We start from the raw sequence: 16,067 nt of genomic DNA on the forward strand, positions 1-16,067 counted from the left end.
TGGACTTCAAAGAAGAGCCAGCGCAAGTGGACGGAGGCAGGAGCTGCTGTCCGCGGATGGCCGTCGTACTCGTATTTTATAGCGCAGGGTGCAAGCCCGAGATCATTGGCATGGATAGGTCAGCAGCATGTCATGTGGGCATTATAAGACTAAAAAGTGGCAGCTGGGACGCCTGAAAATAGACACAGGTTAATTTTTTTATAGTCTAAATTAAAATCCTCCTCTTAGTGCCTCCTATTCCTATTAATCCTATTGTTCTTTTAGTGTCACTGCGTGTGCTTACAATGCCAGACAACATTCAAATGCAAATTATTCACTCTCCCCAAGTGTGAATCAGCTGTTCTCACCTACACATATTAACCTATACGTTCTCACCTAAAGTGTTTAGGTAAAGTTTCACCTATACAAGTGTGACAAATATGCAAAGAAAAAAAATAGGAAGGGGCAAATACTTTTTCATGGCACTTCACATGTAGTCAGATTGTTCCACTGGCTGAAACTGTGGCAGGTGGAGTTATAGCACTTTTCAAATCACACTTACTATACACTGATATGAATAACTTTAAATGATGAATGCTACGTTAATATGATCTCGGGCTTGCTCCACATTATAAAAGCAAAGCGCGGAGATACACTGAATTGCTCCCCAGGCGAGACTCCCAACCCCAGCCCCCCCCCCCCCCCGTCAGCGCCACTTCCAACCAACCAAACCCCCTGTCTGAAGTCTGCTCGATCTTGTTAATTTGTTTTAAAACCCCCAATTCTGTAAATTCCCCCAGCAGCGAAACCGGTTTGATGACTTCACACCTGTTGTAAAGGTGAGATAGGGGATTACAGTAAATGTGGGTGCGCTTCACCTCGGAGCGCGCTGTCACGTTGTATTCAATGAATAGACTAAAACAAAATCATGTTTGCTTCAGCATTGGAAACAATATTGTATTGGGCTAACTTTATTAAAGATTATACACTTTTGTATTCTTTGTCCACACACGTGGGCATCTTTAAATTTTTAGATATTATAGCGAATTTTCTCAGCAAATTAATAATAATTTCCATGAATGAAAAGGAGGAAGAAGAAAAGGTTTCGCGAAAATAAGAAAAAGCTTTAGATGCTGTGAAATGCTTCAAATGAACAGATTCTGCCTATAACAGGTCAGGGACAGTGAGGCTGGACCCAGCAGCGCACCACATCCCACATCATAATACATGCTGATGATGACCAACACGTCTCCCCTGATCTACCAGAGCCAAGTAAAAAGAATGGCAATCAAACAGAATAAAATTAGTAGCAGCATTAACTTGTGCAATATTAATTGAAATAATGTTTCTCAGCATTATGTCGTGTTAATATTGACTACCATAATAATTAAAATAAGTAACTAGTTTACTTGCGTGAATTATGAATTATGGTGTGGGCTGCTGTGGGCCAGGAAGTCCAGGGACACTTTTTGGTCCCAGTCCGCCCCTGTAATAACGAATGGAGAAAGCGCAGTCAAAGCTCGGAGATTCTGTGTTCCGCGGGGGGCCAGTCGTGAATAGCTGACACTCAGTGACAGCCAATGAAATTGAAGCATTTTTGCCGCTTTCCACGTGGTGTGGCGTTGCTTAAATAATATCTGTATAATATCCGTATATCCTATAAAATCGTCTAGACCCTGGTTCGAATCCCGCTCTGGGTGAAAATGTAATAAATGTGAATCCTTTGTTTTACACTTTTTGCTTATGATAATCATTAAATCATAGCAACTGTGAGGTGAGTGCTAATGTGTTTCATAGCTTAAGCAAAAAAAAAAATCTCAATTGCAAACATGCATATAGTACTGAAGCATAACTTGATAATGTAATGGCTATATCGTGGCATTTTAGCGCATAGCACCGGCATTTTGAGCACTGGCTGGGAATCGAACCTGGGTCTCCCGCATGGCAGGCGAATCACCTACCACTGAGCGACAGCAATTGACTGTTAAAACAATAAACAATACTGTTATAGGCTATCGTCTATTTTTCGGCTTCAGTAGACACACAATACTTTAGACTGAAACACGACTGCCCCCTACAGGTATTGAAGGGCATTTTCACAGCTTGCCGCGCGCAGCTGCGGCAAGTCGTGGGATCCCTTTTCCGAAAACGTGCGTTTTTAAAGGCCAGATCTGTAGCTGAAATGTACTCACTATGAGTTTCAGCTAAGCATGAGCCCGTTGCCATGTGTCCTTACAGCAGCGGATGAAAGCTTGGGCTGATGGCAGGATGGTTTAGAGTCTTGTTTCAGGTGCACATTTCTCATAAGGCCTCAAAGTTCTTGACATCTTCCATGACGGATGGCACCTGGGCGATAGGACAACATGATTAAATCTAGAAAAGAATAGAGACCAGCGTGTCTGGTGTAAGTTAAGCCTCTTGGCTGACTATAGAGATGGCGGGGCCAGAGGGTTCCTGTAATCTGTCCATGCGAGGAATGGAAGGTTAGCTCACTCAAGCCAGTGTCTCCACTCCTCGAGGGCGAGTTTGACTGCAAAAAGTACTCGGTCAAGAAGAAAAACACGATGTCGTTAAGAACTATCATCAGATGCTCATAATGGCCAGTGGGGGCGTTGAAGGCCGCCTTCCACTCGTCACCTTCCCTGATCTGGACTAAATGGTAAGCGTGTCTCAGGTCCAGGTTAGTGAAGAGATGGGCATCTTTAGTGAAGAAGTGGGCATCTTTAGTCAAAGGGCGGGCAGATTAGTAAAAAGGCTGTAGACATTAAGGAGAGTGGGTATCAATTTTTGACTGTGATTTTATTAAGTCCTCTGTAATCTATGCAGGGACGAAGAGCCTTATCTTTTTTATCTACGAAAAAGAATCTGGTGCTGGCTGGGCAAGAGAAGTTCCATTGCCTCTTTTTCAGGGCACGTTAGGGCATAGAGGCATCCCTTTGGGGGCGAGGTGCAAGGGAGGAGGTCAGTAGCGCAATAGTAGGGGTGGCGGGGAGGGAGCAGGACTAAATACCTGTTTCAGAATTGACAGAGACAGAATTGACTAAATACCTGTTTTAGATCAGGGTATTTATTTGGGAACTTGGAAAAGCTGGGGATCTCTTCTTGGGACATGGTAAATTATTTTTTGGCAGAGGCAAATGAAGACAGGAAGAGGAGCAGGCAGGGCTCCATTCAAGGACATTTCTTCTTGTCCAGTCAAATTTAAAGAAATTGGAGACTCAGTCTAAGTCACAATAAAGGCAAAAGAGTTTATTTGAGTCTGCACAGGACACCTCAGTCAAATACACCCACAAAGTGCATGTGTGAGAGAGAGGTACTTCCCCTTCTCTCACTCTGCTTATTTAAATTAATGCCATTAATTCTTTTTGTATGGCGCATTTAACATTGTCACAAAACGACAGTGGTAAGGAAAAACTCCCTGAGATGGCAGTATGAAGAAACCTTGAGAGAAACTAGGCTCAGCAGGGAACCCATTCTTATTTGGGTGATAACAGATAGCAGGGATTTATCTGCAAACCTACTGGACGTTCAGTATAAGAAGATAACTTATGTGTTTAAGTAATATGGATTAAAGATTTTTTTTTTTTTTTTAGAAAAGAAAAGAAAAGAAAATATTTGGAAGTGTGTATGTGTGAGAAAAATGTGTCTAGATAATAATGAAATGAATGAATGATGAATGAAATGTCTCTGATGAGCAAGCCAAGGGTGACGGCGACAGTGGCAAGGAAAAACTCCCTGAGATGGCAATAGGAAGAAACCTTGAGAGGAACCAGACTCAACAGGGAACCCATCCTCATCTGGGTGATAACAGATAGAAATAACATCAAGTGTGTTGTGCAGGTGAAAGTTCAATATGTCAGAAGTTGTGTAGATTCAGTTCAGCAGTAGGTGCAGAGGGCAGATGGGGTCAGGATCACTGGAAGCACAGGAGCAGGATGTGTAGCTCCAGCCATCATAAAGCAGAATCTAGCTGGAGCAGGTCCTTCTCAAGATGCCTTAGAAACCTCGCAGGGTTGGCCTTTGTCTACTGAAGCTGGCACAATCTCCAGATGTCTCAGGATGGGTAGAAAAATACAAAAAAGATGGAGAGAATTAGCGTAGTTGCCATTCAGGATAGGTGTACTGGAGTATGAGGTTATGGGATAAGTTACGCGTATGCCAGATTAAAGAGATGCGTCTTAAGCCTACTTTTGAATTGGGAAACCGTGTCTGCTCCCCGAACAGTGTCTGGAAGGCTATTCCAAAGCTTTGGAGCCAAATATGAAAATGCCCTGCCTCCTTTTGTAGATTTTAAAATTCTGGGAATTACCAGAAGTCCGGAGTTTTGTGATCTTAAGGGACGTGGTGGATTATAGCGTATCAAAAGACTGGTTAGGTATGAGGGAGCTAAACCATTTAAAGCCTTGTATGTAAGTAGTACTATTTTGTAATTAATTCTAAATTGAACAGGTAGCCAGTGCAGGGATGATAATATAGGTGTTATATGATCATATTTTCTGGATCTAGTGAGAACCCTGGCGGCTGCATTTTGGACTAACTGTAGCTTGTTTATTGAGGATGCAGGACAACCACCTAGTAATGCATTACAATAGTCCAGTCTGGAGGTCATGAATGCATGAACTAGCTTTTCTGCATCAGATAAGGATAGGATACTCCTAAGTTTGGCAATATTTCTAAGATGGAAAAAGGCTGTTTTTGTGATAAGTCTTTCCATAAGAAATAATGGAAACTTAAATTATTTGTTCTACAGCCCCAAAAAATAAATACATAAAAATAATGAATACAAAATATTAAGTAAAAATAAAACAAATTAACCTGCACGTTACCTTTAAAAAAAAAAGTTAAAAATAAATCCCGGCAGAGCCAGAGCGTTTCCCATTGTGCATGCAGGCGCTGTGTATGTGTGTGCGTGTGTGTGTGTGTGTGTGTGAGGCTAGAGTAAGTGGAGACTCTTGCTTTCAGCCCCTCCTGTCTCCCTTTCCTTATCTTACACATTAAAACTTTCTTCTCTCGTTTAAACACACTCACACACACATTAACGGAAAGACTGTTGTTCTGTTATAAATTATTAAAGCTTCTCCGCTTTTTTATGTTGCTCGTGACAGCATAACAGCCCGTTAATCCATGTTCGTGTAATGATGAGAAGGACAAACTGCTTGATGCCTCCGTTTTTTTATTTTCTGCATTGTCAGGTTATAGTACAAACTTTCGGGTGGATCCTGTACTTAAATCCAATTTAAAAAACTTACTGAAGAACAAAACTCAGGCTCAATATCCTGACTTAAATCTCACATTCGCGTTCACACACACCTGCATTACCCACAATGCATCTCCTGCACTGGACTACACTTCCGTAAACAGAGGTCATAAATCAACGTCTCTCTCCCGCTACACTGTTTTATCTAAAAAAGCGATAAACATCGCTAAAGACACTCGTGTGAGCGCAAACTAACAGAATCACTACTGTAAAGTAAAACAAACAAACAAATGACCCAGCACCTTACCTCTGAAAAGATTTGCGACAGAGTTTCTTCGGAGAGCAGAGTGTGTCTCTTGCCTTCATTTCTGTGCGTGCGTGTGTTTGTGAATGAGGGTTTCACACACACACACACACAGCCGGCACAGTGTCTAATTACGCTCGCGCGCACACACACACACACACACACACACACACACACACACACATCGCGATGAGGAAGAAAATAGATTTTTAATCTCTGTATTGAGAATTTCTTTTGCCTTACTCGCGCGCACACACGTGTGTTATAAGAAACAGTACACGCGCTGTACACAAGCGCTTCCGAACAAAAAAAAAAAATGTTTTACAGACATACGGGGTCACAGTGTTATAGTAAACAGTACACGTGTGCACAGATGTTGATTATACCAAGAAGAGACGAGCACTAAGACCCAGCAGGGGAGACGATTCCGCAGCGCAAGAAAGACAAAAAATCGTTGGCTCAGTTGTGATCACGTGACGCTAAACAAGAAGCGCATGCGTGAAACATGATACTCGGTGCTCGTAAACCAAGAAAATGCTCGTTTTTCAAGTTAAATTTTATAAAAAATCTTTGTTCGTCTTGCAGAACACTCGTAAACCGCGTTACTCGCAATCCAAGGTTCCACTGTGTATATATATATACACACACACACACACACACACACACATACACCTAAAGGATTATTAACAACTCCTGTTCAATTTCTCATTAATGCAATTATCTAATCAACCAACCACATGGCAGTTGCTTCAATGCATTTAGGGGTGCGGTCCTGGTCAAGACAATCTCCTAAACCCTAAACTGAATGTCAGAATGTGAAAGAAAGGTGATTCAAGCAATTTTGAGCGTGGCATGGTTGTTGGTGCCAGACGGGCCAGTCTGAGTATTTCACAATCTGCTCAGTTACTGGGATTTTCACCGACAACCGTTTCTAGGGTTTACAAAGAATGGTGTGAAAAGGGACAAACATCCAGTATGTGGCAGTCCTGTGGAAGAAAATGCCTTGTTGATGCTAAAGGTCATAGGAGAATCGTCCGACTGTTTCAAGTTGATAGAAAAGCAACTTTGGCTGAAATAACCACTTGTTACAACCGAGGTATGCAGCAAAGCCAAAGGAGCTGATAGTGGACTTTAGTACAAAGCAGGCGAGAAACTACCAGACCCCCGTCATCAACTGGGCCCAGTGGAGAGAGTGGACAGCTTCTGATACCTCGGTGTTCACATCACGCAGGACCTTTCATGGTCCTGTCACATCAACACCGTGGTGAAAAAGGCCCGGCAGCATCTCTAACACCTCAGACGCTTGGGAGACTTTAGACTGCCCTCTAAGGTGCTCAGGAATTTCTACTCCTGTACCATAGAGGGCATCCTGACGGGAAACATTACGACCTGGTTTGGAAACAGCACCATGCAGGACAGACGAGCTCTACAGAGGGTGCGATCAGCTGAGCGCATCCTCCGCACTAAGCTCCCTGACCTGCACTCGATCTACAGCAAGCGGTGCTGAACCAAGGACAGGAAGATCGTAAAGGACCTCAGCCATCCCAACAACCATTGTCACTTTCAAATTTTATATATATATATATATATATATATATATACATCCCAACAATGATGAATAAATAAAAAATATTTACCTTTTTTTCTTCCATATTTCTATATTTTGTAATATTTTATTTTTATTTGTACAGTTTATTTTACTAGTTAAATTTATTTTCTTCCGTATTTCTTTTTATTCATATTTATTTATTAGTATAAGGTTTTTTATTTTTTTAAGGTCACTGGCGGGCGTATAAGCATTTCACTGCATATTGTACTGTGTATGTGACAAATAAAATTTGAATGTATGTGGATGTATACAGGAATCAGGGAAACTTTCTAGGAATCCTTACAGCAAGCAGTGAGAGGTTGTAGCACAGCCAAATAAAGGGCTTTTTATAGGGGGGAAGAAGATGACAGAAGCTTATCAAGGTAGAGCAGCTGTGCCCCTTTAAAGTGTCCTTTAGGGTTGTTTTACCCCATGCAATAGGATGTGGTCCCGAAATAGGCTCTCGCGAGAATTTGTAGATAGGTAGCGAGAGGTCGGCAGTGAGTTAACTTGGGCTGCCGCGAAGAAGCGAGAGGGGGGGAGAGATAAGCAGAAAACAGCGCTGTATTTTTGAGAGGGTAGAGACAAACGCCAAATCGGATTACCTATTGCAGGATTAATCTTTGCCGGACATTTCCACTACCATCTTACTCCATTGTCATGCTCCGGGAACATTTCATTATTGCCAACACACACACACACACACACACACACACACACACACACGCTTTCAATAACCCGGACTTTGGACAGTTATCTCATTCACTCGCACACACATACACACACACGCACGCATAGTTATATTTGTATATATTTTGTAAATATTAGTTTTTGGTGCATCTTTGTTTCTTTACTTAATACCCTTTGGGTTTTGCTTTGAACTGTTGTGTTGCGTCTTTCCTTGTTCTGCTGCGCTTGCGCAATACCAGAAGTTAGATTCCAGACCCCGTAGCATTGTAACTAGTTGTATAAGTAAATCCAAAGTTACATATTGGTGGTCCGTACGTACTGTTGTTTTGCGTATTTTTCGGTGTTGTGTGGCGTTGCAGAGCAAGATAGACGCTACCAAGGCTAAATATAACAATAACAATAATACTAATGCTAGTGGCGCCATGAGAGCTGACTCTGTTGTTACAAGTAATATACCTGATGATAATGTAGATGTTGCCATAGATGCATTTGTGACTTGCCGTAACTCTACTGTAGAGATAACCTCATTGATTAGTTCGTTGTATATATATGATAGACATGATGTCAATGATGATGACGATATTGTGGCTCATATGTCTAATGTGGATATGGTACAAACACTGCAAACTGAGCTTAATCAATGTAAGGGGGATGTAGTGGCTCTTTCTAAAAAAGTGGTACCTTAATCCCTGTAGCTATGGAAAAGAGTACAACATCAAAGAAGTCACATAACCTATTACGTTCCTTCTGGAGTTCCATCTCCTTTATCGACCCAGCTTACCTCCTCAGTTTCGCCAACCACTTCCTCCTTTTATGCTCCACCGCCCATCTGCCTGGAGTTTTCCTCCTTCGGCGAAGCCTCTGAGACAGCGAACATGCTTAACTTTAACGAGCAATGTGAAAACTACCTTCCAAACTGTTTGTATGTGTGTGTGTGCATGCGTTCAAGTAGTGTAGTTTCATGTTTAGAAAATTTGTCAAATAAATTCTCGTTTCTTTATAAAGAACTGTTGTCTTGGTCATGTATTTTAAAGTCTAAACATTTGCCCAGATCTTGTTACCTTGCTCATAATTGCTAAATACTAGATTGTGTTACCATTGTTGGCCACGTGATAAGCAGATGTAACCCTCTTTATGTGCTCCCGAACGAATCTCTGCGTTGTTAGGTGTGTTAAGAAGAAGGGAGGACACCATCTGTGGCTGGATCGACAGCAGGGCAGCTCTCTCTCTTTATTTAGTTGCTTTTCCCCCACATTAGGCTTCAGTTGACAAACAGGCAATCTTCTCATAAGAACAAAACAACTGAGTCAATTTCCTTTCAATTAAACATAGAATGCATGTACAAAAAAAATTGTAAAACTAAATGCCACAAATACAGCCACAACTATACTAATTCAAATCCAACCACACATATCCCCATAACAACTAAAACATACTGTAAGGATTTCTTGAATTTTGGTAGACCTCCTTTTGTCTACTCAGTGCTCAGCCTGTATTCTGTCTGTCCCGCCTGGATCCAGGGAACCCCTCAATGATACAAGTCAGTGCTCAGTGAGACATTCAAAGTTTATTGTGGAAGACAGGAGTATATACACGCACACACACAAAACCCAAAGAAAAGGTGGATGCAGAAGGTTAGGTTAGCTCTGCATTTACGAGCGTTCAACAGTTTTATGACTTTTAACAACTTACTTAACAACGACTTTTTGTAAACTACTATAGAATGTGTTTATTGAAAGTGCAGCTCGTGTCTACACGAAAATAAAATGTCTACATTTATTGGTGGAAAACAAACCGTCATTTGTTGTCTTTATTACGTTAAAAAACCCTACATAAATTATGGTGGAGAATGTAAGCGGGCATTGTTTGGCTTAAAAATTCATAAAACCAAGACCGTTCACTGTATCTCTTCTATTGTCGGTTGTAAGGGCCATATTTCATTCTTGTGATTTGTTGTTATGTTTATCTTATTTCAGTTTATTAGTTAAGCATTAAGCATTAAGTATCATACATATAATTTGTATTGTGACATCATTTCATGGGTTGTTCTGTGATATCATCCCATAGTTATGCAGTTCCATGTCTATCACGCACGTTAGTTGTAGTTGTTGTTAAGACACGGAAGGATACAGAAAGGTGTGGAGCACACAAGCTTTTGACCGTGAGACAGTAAGCTAAAAGGAATACAGTAAAATAAGTTGCTGTAACTGTAATCTATCGAAGCTACAGAACACAGCAAGCGACTTGTCGTGACTACAGTGGATTTATGCAAGAAACTGTAACAACCGTTGTTTTTGATGTTGAAAATAAACAAGAGACAAAGAAATCAACGAAACGTCTGATGTCGTCAGTGACACTGTGTAACTAAAGACACGCGTCAGAACTTGTGAATAACATGCACGTACAATCAGATAGCTTCTGGGATAATGAATCCCCAAATTCAAATAATGGAAAGATTTAAAATGCTAATACAGAAATGATCCAATTTAATTGATTGTTCAATCAATTTTGGTGATGGCGGCCATATGTTACACTGAACATTTACACTAAGCTAATAACATCTTTCTTGTATATTTGCATTGCGTCCTAAACACATTTACACTAAAATAGAATAATTTACAGTTAAATGCATTTGTCAGAATGAAATCAGGTCAAAATGTTCCACATTAACATGCAAATTGAGTCAATTAATTTAAAGACCAAGTTTAAAATATAAAACTTGCATACAGTATACATACATTGAGTAACTACATTTAGGTCTACAGTTAGTTAAATAATAATGTAAAATAAAAATCAAAGGATAAGGCAAGGGTTAACCTAAGTGAAAATGAGTACAATAATTGATATAATTAAATACATATAATTGAAGGCAGAAGAAACTGAATTTAAACTGAATTTAATTCATGCTGCTCTTTCACAGAATATGTTACACTTGCTTCATTTAAACTATATTTACTTTACATTAAAGAAACAATAGACACATTACAATTTAAATTAAATAGTTATTTGCCAAATTTGACCAGACATGAAGTCTGAACTCCATCTGATTAGTTTGCAAATGACATATAACAAGATCATAAAAACAGTGAGCTGAATTGATCTTTTAGTAAACAAACAATACTTCAAACAATACTTCTGCCAAAAACATTCTCTTCAGTTCCCTTTCAAAGACTACAGTCGATGCTGCGTGAAAACGCTATGGGAACATCTTTCTGTGTTGTTGGTTGTGAAGCATGTGTGTATCAAACACGCCAAATTTTGGTTATAAATAGGAGTGAACCGGAAACATTCCTCAGATCTTTTTGTCTAAAAAGGACCAAATATTGTGTTTGCGTGTAATGTGTGCAAGTGAATTTAAAAGTATTAACTTACCGATATGGTGAAGTTTGTTAGGAGATTTGTCCCTCCGCTCTTTCGGAGCGTAATGTCCGATTTTGGGTCTTCGCGGGCTGAACCGCTAACCAAAATAAGACAGGTTCAAAATGTTTTTTTTGATTGCTCTCATTCTTACTGATTGGTTGTGACAATAGATTGGTTGTGACAATAGATCTGAAGGACGTATATTTTTTCACATGAAAATATTGCCACAACACAGGAAGTCCTTGAGGTTCGCTTTCAGGGGCGAAGCTTACCAGTATTGGGTCCTTCCATTTGGTCTAGCTAACCCACACATTAGATGACTAGCTATGCTAGCGATTCGACATCTGGATGCCATCCTAGCTCATCTCCGTTCCTGGATTGAGACTCAACGCCATAAAAGCGTTCTCTTTCCTGCTCAGAACATGACATTTTGGGTGTCACCTTGGATTCGATCGCAATGCGGGCACAGGGGTCTCCTGCGCATGTCGAATCCATTCCAACACCCTGAAGAAAACCAAGCTAGGCCAGAAAGTGACTGTTCATCACTTTCAGATATTTTTAGGTCTCATGGCAGCTGTGTGATACCTTTGGGCCTTTGCACATGAGATTGTTTCAGTTGTGGCTAAAAGCAAGGGGATAATTAAACTCAAGGGCCAATCCCCGGAAGCAAATACGGGTTACGCGCCAGTGCACCAGGTGGCTTCATACCCTAAGCGCACCAGGTGGCTTTATACCCTTTCTATGTGGTTCAGACCCCGGTTTTTGAATTTGGCTCCCACTCTACATGCATATTTTTCTCGTCGCAGATGCTAATGACAGACATCTCCCTCACTGGCTGGGTTGCAGTCTTAGATGGCCGTCCAGCCCAAGGGAGCTGGAGAGGCCATCTTCTCGCGTGGCATATCAATTACCCCGAACTGATGGCTTTATTTTGGCCCTGAAACACCTCCTCTAGCAGTTGAGAGGCTACCATGCCCTAGTGCGAGTGGACAACACTAGGGTAGTCTCGTACATAACCCCTGGGGCAAACTGTGCTTGGGCCGCGTGAATGAGCTAGCACACCAATTCCTGCTTTGGGCACAGGGCGAGTCCCTGTCCCTCAGGGCGATGTACATTTTGGCTTATAATCGCCAGAGCGCACTGTGCTGCGCCGCTTCAATAAGCTAGCGCACCAGTTTCTGCTTTGGGCACCTGATGAGTTTCTGTCCCCCAAGGGGATTTACACTAGGGCATATGGAGTTGGGAGCCCTGGTACCTTTAATGCACTAGAAGAACATAAGCTCTCAAGGAGAGGGTATTTAAAAGTGGTGCATGGCAGAACATGTAGACCCAGTCCACTGCCAAATTGTTTTAGTGCTGGAGTTCTGCAAGAAGTTCCTCGGGCTTAAGCCCTAGTACCCTCGGAATGTACATAGCCGCTATTTTGGCTTGTCATGTTCTGAAGGATGGGGTATGGCTGACACCCCTCCCAAACCACTAGAGTCAGCGCCTGTCTGGCTTCTGACCCTCAAAATGGTTTTTCTTATAATCACTTTTGCAAGATCTGCAGGCTTCCTTTTCTTGCCTAGACTTTGCCCCTGGGCTAGTCAGAGGTATTCAGCATCCTCACCCGAACTATTTTTATTTTTGACCATGCAACCAGTTTCCCTCGAAGCCTTCTGTCCTCCGCCTTTTACAGCTCCGGAGCAGGATGGGTTTCACCTACTATCTTCAGTACGCACTCTTCAGATTTGCGTCCACCGCACTAGCCAGTGGCGGCAGTCAGAACAGCCTTTTTTTTCACCACATCAGTGAGATATGCTATTGCCCTAGCCTACGAAGTGCGTGGTCTCACCTCGCCTCGAGGAATCAGGGCTCGTCTGATCAGGGGGATTGCCTCATTTAGTTGACAAGAGGGTTTCCCCTGCAGCAAATGTGTCATGCGGCAGGTTGTTTCTCTCCGCACACATTTGTGAGATTCTATAGTACAGATGTTCATGCTACTCCGGGCTCACAGGTCCTCGAGTCAGCCTCCCAGAGATAGTTCTGAGACCTCCTCTGCCTTTGTGCACACACACTTCACAACCTTGGGGTCCAGACACTTGCAGTGCGGCGGCGTTGGTGTTCTCATTCCCATAGCGTTTTCACGCAGCATCAAGTGTAGCCTTTGAAAGGGAACATCTCGGGTTACTTTGCTGTAACCCTGTTCCCTGAAAAGGCGGAAACGAGAATGGGAGTAATGACAGTCTAAATGAAGACAGGACACTAAATATCCATGAGCAAAGCCTCAGATGCAGCAGATTCTGCACTGCCGTGACATGCTTTATACCTAACCAGTGCTAAAGCCCAAACATTGTACATCACTTTCTGCTCTTTAAACCTGTTTTAGTCTGCATTTCCTTCTTAATGTGTCCAAGTGAAACAAGCAGACTCCAGGCTCATTGTGCGAGGTGGACTGTTGGCAATGTTTTAACTATTTGAATATGCTAGGTTTATATCCCCGCCAGGCAGCAGACTACTTCAAATTACTGTATTTGTTGGGAAAAAATCGAATATTGCGGCACAACAATGGCCATCTACACCGATAAACTTAAAAGGAAAGCCAAACATGCACTCACATGCTGCACAGTGTTAAACTAATAAACATCTCCTCTTACATCAACTTTTAAGTATTTGTATTAACCGCACTTTAGCTGAGCAGTTTGGTGGTTGGAACAAACGAACAAAATAACAATGAACACCAAGAGTTGCCTATTGCTAGGTAGCTATCGGTAGCTATCGAGCATGGCTGACATTATTCAGAAAAGTACCTTACACCCTATAAAGTTGTGTATGCATGCAGAAAAAGTTATTTTTTCACTAATTTCTGCAAGCTGCTTACTTATCAGGATTTGCAAGGAGTGTTCCAGATGCTTCGTGCCTGTTCTCACAGCAGTGTGTCCTTGCTTCTTGTCTCTGATGTTACATCAGACTTCCCATGAGCTCTTGCACAGGGCAAGTTTTTGCATCTTGCATTTGATAAATTTTTTAAAAAGTTTTTGTTGTTTAACATAAAGAATATTAAGTTAAAACAACTTAAAACTAATCGCTATATTTACTTCTTTGCCAAATATTTTGATTAGATGGTGTCCAAAATATTACGTGCGTGTTTAAAATATAATTCAGTTAGTCAAATGCTAATTTCTATTTGTGAAATAAACTTCAATTATAGTGTACATTTAAGACAATTAATAATTGTTCTAAGGCAATTATTTTGATATGTCTAACTCAATCATATGAGTTTTATCATTATCATTTTAGAGTGTGCAATTTTAGGGGATTTATAAATAACTATCATTTACATAGAATGTGTGTCAATGTAAGTATAAACAATATACATTTTTATTTTCACACACTAAATTTTATATGGTAATGATTTTTTGTAAAACTTATTGGTTTTATAAAATTCACATTTCTACTCATTTTCTACATTGTCTACTCATTTTCTAAGCTTGCTTCTATTACGTGCCTAGTTTCTTTCAATCTATTGCTCATCTTCTGTCCTCTTGTCCCTGGGAGTAGTTTAATGCATGAAGAAATAAGCGTGATGTGATGAGTGAGCAAGAACAGAACATGAAGGGACTGATTACCATTCAACTCAGTAACCCATATCTTAGTAGCCAGCATTGTGAAACTGATGAGCTATGTCCATAGTCATTCATATGATTTGCCTCAAGTGTGTTGAGCTTGGGGAGTTCACTGAAAACAGTTGGTGCTCTAATTCCTGTTTCCTTATGGGAGTGGAAGTAGGGTTTAGAATAAGTTTCATAAATTACTTTAAAGCTCATTATTATGCTCATTTCTTTATTTGCAGTTTACGTCACATCTAGAGACATAGTGTGCACATATGTTTTGTCCCTGCTGTCATTGCTTTTCCTGTGCTCATGTTGTAAATTTACATGCAATGGCTTGCTTCCTTTGATGATCATCTCTGATCATCTCTGATCACCACTGCAGTGAAATCCATTGTTTGATACAGTGGTGTTCAAAATAATAGCAATGTGTTGAAAAAAGTGAGTAAAGCTCCATATCCATATAATAACTTTTAATTTAAATCCCATAAATGCATGAGACACCCTGCACATTCTATTCTAAATCACAACATGAAGAAAAAATTGACAAATGTATTATTAGTTTAATGTAAGTAAATAAAAACAAATATTAGTCTGTTCAAACAAATAGCAGTGTGGAGTTCCATTAGAGAGGTAAAAAAAGAAATCTGTGGAAAAACAGGTGTCAGAAAAGGTTGTGTTGTGCATTTCTTTCTGAAAATCAGAGTAAATGATAGCAAATCATTCTCTTCTAAAATGATACCAAATCATTTTTAAACTTTGAAATGGAGACCAAAACCAGAAAGACGAGGAAGCAAATGGAAAAGTACCATTTGAATGGATTAAAAAATAACAAAATTGACTCATAGAACATCTAAAGTTACTTGTTAGTACTATTAGAAGTTGGTTATGTGAAGTCAAGCTATCAGCAAGAAGCCCCTCTGGCAAAGTCGTATTGTTGAAAAAAAAAGACATGTGCTGAAGAGGTTACAGTTCGCCAAAGACTGGCCTAAAGAGAAATGGCGCAATATTTTGTGGACTGATGAAAGCAAGATTGTCCTTTTTGGGTCTAGAGGCCACAGACAGTTTGTCAGGCAACCCCCAAACACTGAATTCAGTGATGCTTGAAGGGACAAGCATCATGATATGAGGATTCTTCTCGTACTATGGTGTTGGGCCTATTTATTGAGCTCATTAGAATACTTAAATTGGTCATGTTGCCTTATTTCGAAGAAGAAATGCCCTTAAAATACGTGTTTCAACAAGACAACGACCCCCAACACACCAGTAAGCGAACAGCATCTTGGTTCCAGACCAACAAGATTGACGTTGGCCAGCCCAAATCCCCAGACCTTAATTCAATAGAAAACTTGTGGGCTG

This window comes from Clarias gariepinus, chromosome 2, assembly GCF_024256425.1.
Source record: "Clarias gariepinus isolate MV-2021 ecotype Netherlands chromosome 2, CGAR_prim_01v2, whole genome shotgun sequence".
In the NCBI taxonomy this organism is placed as follows: Eukaryota; Metazoa; Chordata; class Actinopteri; order Siluriformes; family Clariidae; genus Clarias; species Clarias gariepinus.